The following is a 14,693-nucleotide window of genomic DNA, read 5'->3' as shown; positions in this document are numbered from 1 at the left end:
AGCTCGCGTTATGAATGGATTAAGTGAGACACCAGCTGCAATGGGGCATTTTGATTTGGGTTGTGGCTGGGTAATTAGATTCACATAAGCTGGCTGGGGAGCTGTCAGTCAGCAAGCAGCAGCTCTCTGTGCTGTGCTAGGAAGAAGAGCTTTTCTGTGTCCCATCATCTGTTTTGCTGTGAGCCTTTGGGTGATGTACCAGTAATCAAGCACAGCGTCGAGCATGAACTGAAACCCTCCCCTGAGCCACAGCCACGCAGCTCAGTGACTTCAGAAACTCACTCCTTGAGCAGCTGAGCAACACTATTTTATTTATACTGCAAAATACTCCTCGTGTGATGTCTGCTAATGGGAATGCCATCCTTCCATTTGATTCTTGCCTGCTTTCCCCTGATTTCCAAATTGTCATTTGTGCTTGGAACACAGTTTGGGGGAAAATGTGATTTATATTGCCATGACATGACCTAGAACAATAGCAACTATAGAAAAGTATGCAAAATTGAATTTAGAGATGAATGAATACATGCAAATCAAAGAGTCATAGAATGGCCTGGGTTGGAAGGGACATTAAGGCTCATCTTGTTTCAAAATCCCTGCCATGTGCAGGGACATCTTCCACTATCCCAAGCTGCTCCAAGCCCTGTCCAACCTGGCCTTGGACACTGCCAGGGATCCAGGGGCAGCTGCAGCTGCTCTGGAAAACCTGTGCCAGGGCCTGCCCACCCCTTAAATAAAGATTTTTTTTTTTCAATATCTAATTTTAACCAACTCTCTTTCTGGTGGTGTGAGCATCTGTGCTGTTCTGATTGTCTCTCTGGTGCTGTGATCTATGGTGTAGCTCAGTTAGTGGTTCTGGGGTCCCTTTCCAAGTGATAAAGAGAACTAGGAAACTCCAGGGAGATACACCTATTTCAGACATCATCTGTGTTTGAAGGAGAGCATTCACAATAGGAATCCCCAATGATTTGTTTAGATGAAGTTGTTTGGTTTTCAGACCTCTATTTTTAATGGATGAAACAGGAGGCAAATCCTCCTTTTCCTCCAAGATCTGGAGCTTTCATGGAAATAAAATATTCAGACAGCAACTTTCTTAAATGTGAAGAAAAGCAGGGAGTAAAAAGGTGGCTTGATGTTTCTGACATAGAGACTTTATCAGCTCCATAAATAAAGGACATATGCATGTGATGGCTGACTGCATCTCAGATTGCAATACCAATGTTTTAAAAGCCTGCTGACAGAGCATCTGCTTATTTCATTACTCCTCCAATGTCTTTGCAGGTAAGTCATGCATTATACAGTATCATCTCCAGCAATGCATGAACAGAGGGGACAGAATGAAAAAATTCTGGATGGTCCATCACTTTCCCTTACCTTCCAGGAGAGTGGAACATAAGGAATTATGTACTCAGTTAATAGGCAGAATTAGCAAAATAAGACCCTATTTTTAGTGAACTAAGATTTTCATTTTTTTTAAAGAAAAGACTCTATCATGGTGCTTTTTTGAGTTGTCTGCTTGCACAGCAGAACAAAGATCATTTTCAGTAAACTCCTGTTCAGAAAACATACTGAGGGGATCAGTATTAGTCAGGTGAAAAAGGAAGTGTCATGCTTGACTGGAAAACACACAGTGGTGAGTTTCAAGAGCCTATGGTGAGCTTTGACACTGCTGCACAGTTTTGAGGAGCACAGGTCCAGATTCAGCCTGGCGCTGACTGTAACCCAATCTGTCCTGTGTTACCACCAGTAGTGTGTCAAAGGATTAGTGGCCCCACTCCATTAAGGCTTCCCTTTAGAAGCAAAATTTGGTCCAGAGTTTGTAAAATGTGACTAATGGGCAAAGAAAAACAAATATCTCCTCAGACAGGTTTTCCAGTCTGCAAATTCACGTTACCCTCGTGTGTGTCCCACTGCTGCACATCCCAAATGCTTCCTCTGGTTCTTGTTGACTAAAAATATTGGATCTCAATGCCTTGTTTTTTTAGTGAGAGGTGATTTTCTCAGCCATGAGTGCCCACTTGCCTGCATGGCACTGTCTTAGTTGAGTCCATAATCCACCATTCCCAAGCCTTTCCTTTCAAATCTCCCTCCCTCCCTGGCCATGTGCTTTTGAGACATGAATCTGCCATGTTTGTTTGGGTACCTTCTGAGTTGTTTACAGGAAAAGACCCAATCCAAAAGCAGTTTTGTCACTGAAGGAAGAGGCCTTAAAAGAAGATCCATAGTGCCATGTAACACTGTGGTGGTACATTATGGGTCAATGAGGTATATTGGCCAATTTACATACATCTCCATATCTGTTGTTGGTGTTTGGTTTCTTTTTTTTTTTTTTTTTTTTTTGGTCAAAAATAGCAAAGAGCTTTGAGACACCAAGATGATTATGTAAAATGGGTTTCTGAGCCTCTGTCCATTTGATACCCACAAAAAAATTATTTAGAAAATGCTCCTGCATCCAGCAGAGTAATGGATGAAGATGACAAAGAGAGCCATGGAAGCGTCTTTCACTTCTGGAGTACAGGAGAATGTAGGCAGCAAAATAGTTTTAGCTTTATAGGCTTTCCTAATAAGCATCCATCACTGAGGAAATGCCATAAGACATTTTCCACAAGTATTCATTAGCTGTTGGGTTTTTATAAGCTTGGTTAGACTTTGTACACTTTCTCCCACCATTCTGTCATGTTTGCTCTTGACAAATATTCCAGCAAACATGTTTGCACGCAGTACTGTTTGTGGAGCTGTAAATACTGGAGAATATTCCTGAATAGTGCCTTTAATATTCCCACTGAAAACCTGCTTCCAGAGATTGTAATGACCCTCTGTTCAGGAGACAAACACTGCCGTGTCATGCAGACATTTAACAGCCCGTGAACTGGGAAAAGATCAAGAAGAGTTTTTAGAAAAGAATTTCAAACACGTTTTCTTAGGCAAACAGCAATCTGCCAGTAGTTCACAAATCAACACACTGAATATGTCAAATGCCTGTCTGTTCCCATTCCTGGGATTTAAGGTCATGAACAAATTTTGAAAGCAAACCCAAATATTTTATTTGCTATTCTCCTCAGTTTCAATCTGTGGAAGAAAAGAGGTGTTTAAGAAAAAAATCTAAAAAATTTGTTCCCTTTAAAATAGCTCCCATAACATGGTTTCTTATTGACTGATCTCTAAATAAGAGACTCTTGCTCTTGACTCCTGTTTAGATGAATTACTTCTAAGGCTTTTCTTTTTGTGACAACGATGAATTGGTGAATGTTTGTATTAAGCTTTTCTAAGTGCACTATTAAACGGAAAAACTTCAAAAATAAATAGGCTGACTGGCTCAATGATAAATTGAAATGAGGGGAAGGTGTGTATTTTTAGACAGAAGAATCATCATGGAAATTGTCCAATTGCCATGCATTTAGTGAAGGACCATGTAGAAAATGCTTCAAATAGGTACCAGACATTAGCTGCTGTTCAATAAATGAGACTGTGCTTTGGGAAAAAAACAAAACAAAACAAACAAAAAAAAAAAGCCCACAAGAATTTAGTCTCACCAATGCCTATCTTGTCCAAAGGCTTTCCTAGGATCTAAATATTCCTGATAGTGTTGGAAGTAAAACCTTCGGGCATTCTTTAAAAATCCTTTGAGTTTCTCGTGTCAGCATGACTGGAAAGCAAGCTTGGATATTTTATCTTACCCTTAAATGAGAAAAATATATGGTCAATGAAAAATGAAACAGACAGGGGAAGAATCCTCCTGGACTTTTGTATTGCTTTGGGTTTTTAATAACAAGACCAGGGTCAGTGCTGTTATTAAAAACTGAATGAGGACAAATAAAATCCCAAGTTTTTCCCCTGTTTACACATCAGAGGATCATAAGTGTGAATGGCTATTTCAGGAGAGGACAGATGGCATTTTCATGGTGCTCCTCTAAATGGGTCTTAAGTTCTCTTTGTGGGAAGAAGTTCAACCCTCTGTTTTTTCAGCCTGACAGACATCAGGGCACACTGTCAGTTCCAGGATAAGCTCCTGAAGTTGCCAGGCACATCCCCACATCCATGGAAAACCTTGTGGTATTTAGCTGAAGGTGAGGCTAAGGGCCTGCAGTGGTTTCCCAGCTCTGGTGCTGGCTGGCTCCAATCCTCAGCAAACCTGCACTTCTCCGAGCTGTGCAAATGAGATAGCAGTATCTGTCTCACAGGGGGTGTTAAGAAGCTTAATTCATTAGTGTTTACAAAGTGTTTCTAGATCCTCAGATGTAAGGCTCTATAAACAGGCAAAGTATTACTAATTGCCAGCTTATACTGAATTGCAAAGTAAAAATAAAGATGGTTGGAGGAAAGAGGTGCTGGATTCTCTGGTAAGCTGAATCGGTCTAGTGGTTGAAGTTAAACAGTTTAAAGTTTGATTTTACATTACTATCATCTGATAAATCTCCATTCATTTATACTGGTGTAATATTTGACCTCCTGTTTACTTAGGGGAAAATAGGAGTCTGCAAGTGGGGCCTCCTATGGTAAAGAATAAATCAAAGGCTTAATTCAAGTAATCACTCCTGAATATGTACCATGAGGTTGCATTGCTTTAAATGGAATGAGTCTTGCTTTACAGAATGTGGCTTCAATTGTGCTGTTCAATTTAAACCAAAATATGTCAGAAAAACTACCTTGCACCTCTTTGTGGCCAAGGACAACACCATGGTTCCAAAGTTGAGAGCATTTCAAAGCATATGGGTGGATATTTTTTGTTTGTATGGTTTAGTTCCAAGGGGGTTTTTTGTCCTCTTCATACAGCCCTGGCAGGAAAAAACAGACCATTTTATGTAGTTCTTCCCACTTTCTGAATTTCCTGCAATGCCACAGCAATATCATGCTTGGGTTCCTACTTAACTTTTTTGTTGGCATTTTGGAACATATCAGGAATAGGAGTAAGTTGGCCAACTTCTGCTGTTTGTACTTATAAGTTGTGTTATTTATATGCATTTTTCTGCAAAGCCTGATTTTTTTTAGAACCATTCCCTCTAAAAGGTTCCTTCAAAAATGATTCACTGTAATGGAAAGAAACTTACTTAGTGCTCTTTCACTCCTTAGGAAACACCACATTTTATGTTTTTCTGCCTCAAACCACACTGTTAAAAAAGTAGTGGATAACCATTTCCCACTTGGCCTCCAAAGGGTGAAATCCTCATCTGGTATAAATTGGCATAGCTCTATTCAAATCAGAGCAGCTACATTAATTCATTCCAGCTGAGGCTCCAGCCCTTAAAATGCCAGCAAGGAGAGCGAGTTTTGCACAGGATGGATTTTTGGGCTGGGTGGAAGGTTTTTCTGTGTAACTTAGCTGTGTGCCTAGGCTCAGGGCTGTGGGAAACTGTCTGTTTGACATCTGCAGCATACACAGCAAATGCTTTGGCAGTTTGAGTTAATGCCTTTTGAATTCACAGGTTGTTTACTTTCAGCTTGAATGTGGATTTGCTTTCAGCCTCAGTGGGAAATCTAACACAAGAAGTAATAGGACAAGCCATCTGTCCAAAAAAGCTATGAGAATTCCTGGTTTTGAACCAATAACGGAGATCAGGGACAAGTTCACCCTCTGTGTAATCTCTGCCAAATTATTGGCCTGCTCCTTGGGTTTCCGACCTGGGACCCGCTCCCTCTGGTGCAGTGTGAGCATACATAGGGGACTTAGGGGAGGAAACCTGCAAAATGAGCATTGGTCAACAGCCCTTTCCAATGGTGACTCTGACAGACAAGCATTTTTCCAGCCCTCTCTTCCTCTGCTCTGATTTACAACCCGTTTTGGCAGATAAGCTGTGCACCTGTGAAGCGGCCGCTCCGCCGTCGCTGCGGCCCCTGCTCCTCGGGGAGCAGTAAACAGCACGAGTCAATGGGAACCCCCAACTCCTGCCAACACTTCCTGCAAGTAAATACCAATCCATGTGCTAGTCACAGGCCAGAGAATGGTGTAATAACTGGATTGATTGGGTCACTTTTTCTGAAAAGCTCAGGGGCAGATTTCAGCACTCTTTCAAGAGTCCAGATTTTTTTAACTTTAAAGCCAAAAAGCCATGTCTCTCTCCCACTGTGTAAACCAAGAAGCTGCACAAGACCCTAACTTTGAAAAAGGAAAAAAAAAATCAGCATCCTGCAGCATTCAGCAGGACACAGTGGACAGATTTTACAAAGAGCACAGAATGTGACAGGTGGTGGAGCTGCTCCCCATTCTCAGATGGAGACATGAATGGGAACTTGGGCCTCGTGCACCTGTCTTGGTCACCGACAAGAAGTGCTATCACCTTCAGTGAGAAAATAGTTAGCCTCTATGTACTATGTTATCTAGAAGGTGGTGTCCTTGTTTTGGAAGCTCTGTGGTTTAAAATCTTGGTCACAGCTTTTCCTCTGACTTTGTCCATTGTTTCTTTTGACCTGGATTAAGTTGTCCTTGTTTGGACCAGCTAGAAACATGAGTCTTGGTCTCCAAACCACTTGGGTGAGCTGAAGATCTTTGCTTGAGTATTTAATAAATAACAGGGAAGGCAGAGAAAAGGACAACAGGAAATCATTTGGAAAGAGCATCATCTGGTCTTTAACAGCAAAACCTTCACTGCATTGTGAAGTGAATCTATAGGCTTTAAACCTTCATGAGGTGAATGGCTCAGGAGAACAGGATATCTGCCAACATCCTTAGAAGCACACTAGCCTGATTTCAACCTGCCCTAGACACAGAGCAGCATTAACTCAGATACCCTGGTGTAAATCCAGCCAGAGGTCAAACCCAGCCCCGCGGCAGCCCTGTTTGTCCAGAGGACTTCATCAAAACAGCACCATTCAGCATTCATTCCAACAGCACCAGGCTAATTTACCTCAGCCACACCTGGATTTCTGAAAACTGGAGGGCACCAGATCATGTTCAGACTGTTTTCTTTCACTCTTCTCTGTCAAATCAGGGCTACTGCAGATTGAGTGGGGAAATAAGAGTTGCTTCATAGTTCTTTTTTTTTTTTTTTTTTTTTTTTTTTTGGTTTATAGATTCAATAGTATTTCATGGCTAATAACCACCCTTGACTAATAGGCTCATTTCAGCCAGGAATGCTGTGATCTCTTCCATTATTTAATGGCAGAACAGCCAGTTTACAGATAAGTAGTCTGCTTAAGGTGGGAGAACTCAAGGCTTGTAGTCTTTTCTTAGGGAAACTACCTTCTTTTTTCTGCTGATTTTTAGGAATCCTTCGCTGAAAGTTTTCTATAGAATCACAGAAGCTTTTTTCTTTATTTCCCGTGTGCTTGCATAGTCATGAGAATGAGGATGGCTTGAAATTAAAGTAGCACAGTTCAGCCTTCTTAAATTAAAAACTTTTTTATTAGCTTTTTTTCTTGGAACCAGAGGCAGATGAGCTAAAACACTGCATAAAATAAGAAGAAAGCAAGCTGGTTTTGCTGTATTTTTGGCACGGACAATGGCTCTCAGAGATACTGGAAGTCATGCAAGAAGAGTGTGTTCTTAAGAGAGTTCTATCCCTGCTCTGATGACTGAGGGCTTTAGATAAGAGTCTGCATGTGGGGATCTTTATCCAAAACAAATCACCCAAACTTTTGTAGTTACTAATACTGATTTCTTCCTCTGCATCTCTCTGTGCTGTTGCTCACACACATAAGTTCTTCAAGGCATCCAAAAAGCTTTTCTTTGCCTGTAACAATTTAATTGCCTCTTGGCCAAGATCTTCTCCTCCGTGAAGAAAAAGAACGTGATCAAAGTGCCCCATGCTGCCCAAAGAATTTCCTCTCCTCAGCCTCATTGCACACACCACGACTGTTTTCCTCTCCCTTCTCCTTTGCCACATCTCTGTGTTTTGCACGATTGTTTCCTTTTTTTTTTTTCTTCCCGGTTGGAAAAATCCAACATCTCCTCCCCCTCCCCTGGCAGCATGGGTGACAGAGACAGAGAAATCAGCACAGTGTCAGCAAGAGTTTAGCCCCGCAGCTGGGACCTGAACTTTCAGCAGCGGAGCACAGCGCTGGGTCACTGCACTAAAGCAAGCCAGATTGATACAAAGTGCTTGCTCACCCTGGAAAGGGAAGCATCAGAAGCCAGTTGATAAAAATCTTTAGGCACCCTCTATTGTGAGCTTAGGCAGTTTGTCCTGGGAAAATGACCATGGAGTGTATATTCAGTGTCATCACACCCAAAGTGATGCAATATTTGGGTGCTCTCTGCACTCAGGGGGTGATATTGCACTGGGGCAGCGTGGATTTTAGGGCTGTTGAAAATGGAAATGGAGCATGTGGACTCAACATGCTGCAAACGGTGTGAAGTTTTCAGCTGTGAAGACCTGAATGAGCACGTCTGCCAAGAGTTAATGTGCTCAGAAAAGGATGCTAAAATATTCCTTCCCACTCCAGTTTGCAACTGAGAACTTGCTAGCCTGTAATATCTTTTATTTATAGCACCTTTTGACTCAAAGGATCTGAAAGTGCCTCTCTCTGGGAGTCACTTCAATGATACCTGCAGGCAGGGGTGTTTCTCCGCGGATTACTCCAGCTGAGGTGTCAGGGCCTTCTTTGCCGTGGACACATGCAAAGAACCCCCTCTGCCTTGTCAAATGCCAGCACTTAGTAATAAGGCTTAGAGGGAAGGGCAGAAATCTGCCCTATTAAACCTCAATAATAGCAAACAGAGAAAACAGACATATAAACATGGGAGAGAGCACTGAGATGGTCACTGGCTGGCTTTGGAAGCAGATATTGGGAGGCAGTATGGCCAGCGCTGGATGATATCCTTATGAAAAGAGCTTGGGAGAGTAAAACCACAGCTCAGAAGAGGGCATTTGGTGGCCCTACCTGGATAACACTCCAGCCAACCCAACCAGATCCAGCTGTGCTGTGGTGGCCTGGAGAAACTCCAACAGGGACCCTACACAGTGTATGCATCCCAGTGTTGGAGGTGCTCCTAAGGGGACAGACTGGGTTTAAATCCTCAAACTCACACTTCTCTTAGTGAGCACAGTCATGGCAGGGCCTTCTGCTTATCCTAAGTCCACTTCAGCACCTGCCCATCAGCTGCTGCCCACTCAGCAGCTGGCTGAAAAGGACCAGAGGACCAGCTCCTCCACGTGGCTCGGGGCATCTAGGGAGGTGTCACCCAGCCCTCTGCTCCCCTCCTGTGCTATCCCTGCAGGCCAGGGAGGCAAAAGTCAGGCCCATCTGATGGATTTACAAATCCAGCCCGCGATTTCTGCTTCATCCACAGCCAGGCAAGATGCTGCCAAGACACATATTAGGCAGCTGCCTGGGACACTGCTGTTTTGTCTGCACCACCCTGAGCATGCTGCCTGCCTCCCGCTCTGACTCCGCAGCCCCACGTCAAGCCAGTTGTTTTGCTATTCCCTGAGGTGGCCAGAACATGCTCAGCAAGAACCAGTCTTTTTTTTTTTTTTTTTTGGCACTTCTGCCGGGTCTCCTGAGGGATTTGCCACCAGGAGGGAAAGCCCATCTGCTTCAGCATCCTCTGAGTCCTGTGTTTTCTAAGGAGTCTTGATGTTTCTCCGTGGACAAAGCCATCCAGGCAGTCTCATGAAAACTCCAGGGACACCAGTGGCTGTTGATTCGGCTGCCCCCTACCCTGGGTCTCTAGACAGGTTTTCAAATTAATACACTCATAGCCTCCATGATAAAATCCTCAGCACATCTCTCCTACCTCCATGTCCCTCCCAAGCCCATCCCCGGAATCACCATTATTATATTTTTTCTCTAAATCTCTTTCCTCCAGGCACCAGACAAGGTGTATTTGATAGCACTTTATCTCTGTCATGCATATGTCAGTGTCTGAAACTCTGGTTTAATAGGAGTCACATCAGTGGATGGAAGTTGGCAGTCTCAGGTCCTTTCCATGGAGAACATGCGTTCTGCCTCATTCTCTACCTTCCAACAAAAATTGACTCCTCCCTCCTTTGAGGAGGGGACTGGGGTTAGCACATCCTGGCTGTGTTGCCTCCTTTTAGGGCATCTCTCACTCTCTCCTCCTCCTCCTCAGAGAAAAGAATATTCTTCTTGTGTGTACATATGAGGGTTGGTTTAGTTTTTTTTTTTTTTTTTTCCTGTTCTTGGTCCTTTGAGTATTACATCATCTATTGCTTCCTTTGGTGCCCCTTCCACATGTGCTGCTTTGGATTTGGGGGTGGGAATGGGAGGAATTCCCCCCAGAATCATGGAATTATAGAATATTCAGACTTGGTAGGGACTCACCAGGATTACAGAGTCCAGCTCCAAGAATACACCATGCACCTGAGAGTGATGTCCAAATGCTCTGGCAGCCTTGTTCCTTGAGTGCCCTAGGGTGCCTAATCATCCTCTGGGGAAGCAAACCTTCTCCTAATATCCATCCTGTACCTTCCCTGATACAGCTTCATGCTGCTCCCTCAGGTCCTGTCACCAGAGGGAAGGTGGCAAGCCATGGACAAGCCCTGTCTCTATCCTGTCTCTATGGAAAAGCTGAGGGGAATAGGGAAAAAAAAACCAAAACAACAAAAAACCCTAACAAAACAAAAACCAACCAAACAAACAAAAAACCCAAACAAACCCACACACACAAAAAAAAACCCAACTAAACTTTAGAGGAAAAAAAAAAAAAAAAAAAGAGGAATAAATACTGAAGAGGAGGGCGTTTAAGAGGAGAGAAAAACAAATCAAAGCTGGTGCCAGGCTGGAACCAGCATCTGGTCGCCAGCACAGCAGGCTGAGAAGTTGTTGGTGGAAGCTCTCAGTGCCATGTTTGGGTTGCTTAAAAAAATACAGTGTGTGTCTCTCCCTTGTTATCCTGCCTCTGCTTTCCTGCCGGCCCCACAAGCAGGAGGAGGGACTCGGCTGCCCAGCTCAGCCTTGTGTTCGCAGCAACGCCGAGGGATGCAGAGCGTGCCCTGCCCTGCCAGGCGTGTGTGTGCACACACCTGTGCGCCCAGGAGCGCTGCACCGGAGCCGCCAGGCACCTGTGGGTGCACTCCCCTCTCCGGGGAGATGCCAGGGCATCGGCAGCCGCGGCACGAACCTTCCTGCCGTTGCGAGGGAGGGAGGTGGGAGGGCTGGGCATGGAGGAGAAAGGGAGGGGGTGGAAGGTTGTAACGCTTGGCTGGAAAAATTTAGAGGAGTACAAAAGGGAGCGCGATGAAAAGGGGTGGCGGCGGGGAGAGGGGGCAGGAGGCTGCGAACTGGCTGCCGTGGAGGTGGAAGGAGATTTGCGTGAGCCGAGTGGCCGGGCTGGGAGCGGGGCTGGGAGGGTGTGGGGTGCCCAGGCAGGGCTGGGGGTGCTGCGGAGAGGCTGACAGCCCCGGCAGCGAAGCAGCGGGGCTCGATTTTCTTCCTTTCTTTCCGCCTCCCTCCGCTGGGCGCTCGGAGGAGAAGGCGAGACAAAAAGCTGAACCGGTGCCAAGAAGGAGCTGCAGCGACTCGAAAATGGCACTCTGCGCCACACTAATATCTCGAAGCTGGGCTGTGCTGGAGAGCAGGGAAACGTGTCAGGAATGAGAATGGCTGAGACCGTGGGGCTACTGGCCGGGCTCAGGAGTGTCCTCCCTCCTCCCTGCCACCCCTTCGCCTTTTAAATGTGACTCTTTTCTCCTCCAGCTCCCCCCCACCACCCCCGGTGGTATTTATTTAGGAGCTCTGGGAAAGGGAGGGGATCTTTGCTGGGGACTTGGAGTGAAAAGGGTCTCATCCCCTCCTTCCATCTTCGTATCGGGGAGGGATTTTTATTTTTTAATATTTTTTCCCTAAGGAGGAAAAGAAGACTCTCAGGGAGTTTTCTTACTGTTTTCCTGATGCCCTTCCCCTCCTAATCACTGTTCTCCTCCTCCTCATTGTACCCATCAGCTGCTGTTGTGGGTCTGTATCTCGATGCAAGGTTACCTGTAGGACACAGGAGTCTCTGCTGCAAGGTGCAGCTTCGCCTGCGTCGGTGTTTCCCTCCGTTTCTCATTTGCTGGGAGATGAGGCAACTTCCAAGCGGCTCCACGGCTCAGCTCAGCTCCTGGTTGATGCAGTGGCGCCGTTTGGGCTGCAAAAAGCCCCTTCCTGCAATAACCTGTCTGGGTAAAACAAGCAAACAAACAAACAAACAAACATGTAAGGCTGAAACTGCTTCATTTTGCGATGTTGGTTGATTTGCAAGAAATGGGATGGAGTTTTGTGGTGATTTCTGTCTGAAAGGGAAGATTTTGCCCTGTGCTCATCCCCTTGTTCTACCATTCCCAGGCAAGGAAAAACCAAACCAAACCACTTCTTTTTCTAATAGGGTTTTGATTTTTTTTTTTTTAGCAATAAAAAATTTTAACCTTGTAGCAGTTCAGTAGTTGAAGTTAAATACAAAAATATCTCCCCCTCCACCACTTCCTGCTGCACAGATGTTCCTTTTCGGATCATTCTGGAATTTATATTTAAAGTTTTAGGTCGTCATTACAGAAACTAGGGACTGGAGAAAGGGAAAACCCCAGTCTCTGGTTTTCCAAACAGATCTAGATCCTGTTAGAGCAGCAGTTTTAGCCCTCACATAGTCAGCAGGTCAAGTTCAAGGAGACCTTTCTAAAGCACGGGCAGAGCCTCATTAGCTTGCTGCATCTCAGAAGCTTGTGGATTATTGGGTTGTTAGCTTGGCCCATTTTGTAGTCTCAGGCATGGGATGATCCCTGTGACCTCTATCTCACCTGAAAACCATGCCCTAGTACACATTCAAACCACTTCAAACCTCACCTTTGGTCTCAGACATGTAGGCCTGGTTTGGGAGCACCTACCCCTGCCCACGAAAGGCTTTTGGAACTGCTGTTATAAATAGGGGGGAGTTCAGGCAGACTTAAAGGTGTTGTCAAGCATGCTCCCCTCACCCTCTTCTCACAGCTCCTCACAGATCAATAGTCCTTCCTCTGTGGAGGATCAAATTCTCTGTCCCAAATTAATGCTGCTGGGAGTGGCACTCATTTCTAAGTTGATGCCAGCAGACTTTGTATGGAGTAGGATGAACAAAGCAGCTGATCCCTTGCTCTTCCTCACCTCTCAGCTGTGCTTTGTACCCTGTATTTGCTGCAGTTCAACTTGAGCTTGTGCAGAGAAGGTGCTGCCATTCCTTCTTGCTCTTTACCTTCACTGTGACTGCAGGGCGTGCAGTGCTTGGCCCAGGAAATCTTGGTTTCTTCACCATGGAAATAAGAGGGTTGGCCAAAGAACCTGGAGTGTGTTCTTGTACCTTCCACCCGATCCTACCTGTTTTTCTCTGAATAAAGGACATGCCTAAAACACATGGATTGTCTGTAAACATGTGTGCATGCTGTCTGGGTTTCAGTTGTCTCTTTGGATGCCATGAGTGGAGCTATTTGAAATACCATCCCCACCCAGGGCACACACCATGCAGCCCTTGCCTGAATTTGATAGAATCACAGAATCCCTGGATGGTTTGGATTGGAATGAACCTTAAAGTTGATGCAGTTCCACCCTCCTGCCATGGGCATAGTTCCAAGCCCTACCCAACCTTGGACACTTCCAGGGATCCAGGGGCAGCCACAGCTTCTCTGCACAACCTGTGCCAGGGCTTCTCCACCCTACAGCCAAGAATTCCTTCCCAATATCCCATCTGTCCCTGCCCTCTGGCAGTGGGAACTCATTCCCCCTTGTCCTGTCACTTCATGTCCTTGTCCCAAGTTCCTCTCCAGCTCTCTTGGAGCCTTCTTAGGTGTGGGCAGATGCTCAAAATTTCCCTGGAATCCTCTCTCCTACTGACTGAACAACTGCGATTCTTCAGTCCTTCCTTGTAGGTGAGATGTTCCAGAATTTTCCAGATGTCTTTGCTGACACTTTTGGCTGCAGCTGTACTTGTTCCTCTGGGCAGAACCTCCTTTTTTAACCTGAGATCTCTGGAGATGGGAATCTCAGGGATCTGTGGGATTCTAACCTGAAAGGCAGAGTGGTGGTTAAAGCCTATCAACATGTCCTGAGGAGACCCTGGTTCTTGTCCTGACCCACCATGCACTGCACAGACCACTGCTCATGCTTTTAGATCTGGAGCCAGCTTGTGTTTCCTACTGATTTAAACTTCTTCAGTGGTCAAACACTTCAGTTATCACATGACAATTCCCAACAGATTTATAGAGAGGATCCCAAAGACATGGGCAGGTATTAATGTGGAGTGGCAGCATCCGTGTGTGCACAGCAGCAAAACAATGTTTGTTAGACAAGGAGAACTGGGGGCAACAAATTAAGAGATCTTCACAAACCTTGTTATTTCAGTAGGCAGATCGCTTTCATTTCTTGAAATCTTGACCATAGGGGAGCTTGTGGAATGCATCTTGTCCATCTTGGAGCAAAAATGCTTCTCTTGTTCTTTCCAAATGGTCAAGTGAGCCATCTGGACAGATTGGTCATGCTTCCCAAGGAGGGAAGGCTTTGACAAGGCAGCTGTAGGCTTTTTGTCTTTATTTCTCCCTGTCTAAAAGAAGTGTCTTTGGATATATTCTCCAGAAATATGATGTCTAATGTGTCTGAAGTTGCTTCCTTCAAATCCTTCATCCTTTTAGCACTTTATAATGAGAAACATTGTCTACTTGGAGTTGTTATGAGGTGACTTGTGTCTGGAAGGGTCAGTCTAAAGTGCTCTTCTGAGGCTGTCTTCCACTCCTTCTCCCCATGCTCTCCCCACTCCCAGTCTTTTTTTTTTTTTTTTTTTTTTTTCGGACCTGTAA

At 45.0% G+C, this 14,693-nt stretch overlaps 1 protein-coding gene across 2 annotated transcripts in view; it reads left to right on the top strand.

Moving 5' to 3' along the window:
- Nucleotides 1-14,693, top strand: part of SETBP1 (SET binding protein 1) — a 268,091-nt gene that overhangs the window by 107,570 nt on the left and 145,828 nt on the right. The window lies entirely within an intron of this gene.

This window comes from Motacilla alba, chromosome Z, assembly GCF_015832195.1.
Source record: "Motacilla alba alba isolate MOTALB_02 chromosome Z, Motacilla_alba_V1.0_pri, whole genome shotgun sequence".
In the NCBI taxonomy this organism is placed as follows: domain Eukaryota; kingdom Metazoa; phylum Chordata; class Aves; order Passeriformes; family Motacillidae; genus Motacilla; species Motacilla alba.
This window is presented reverse-complemented; position numbering and strand designations above follow the sequence as displayed.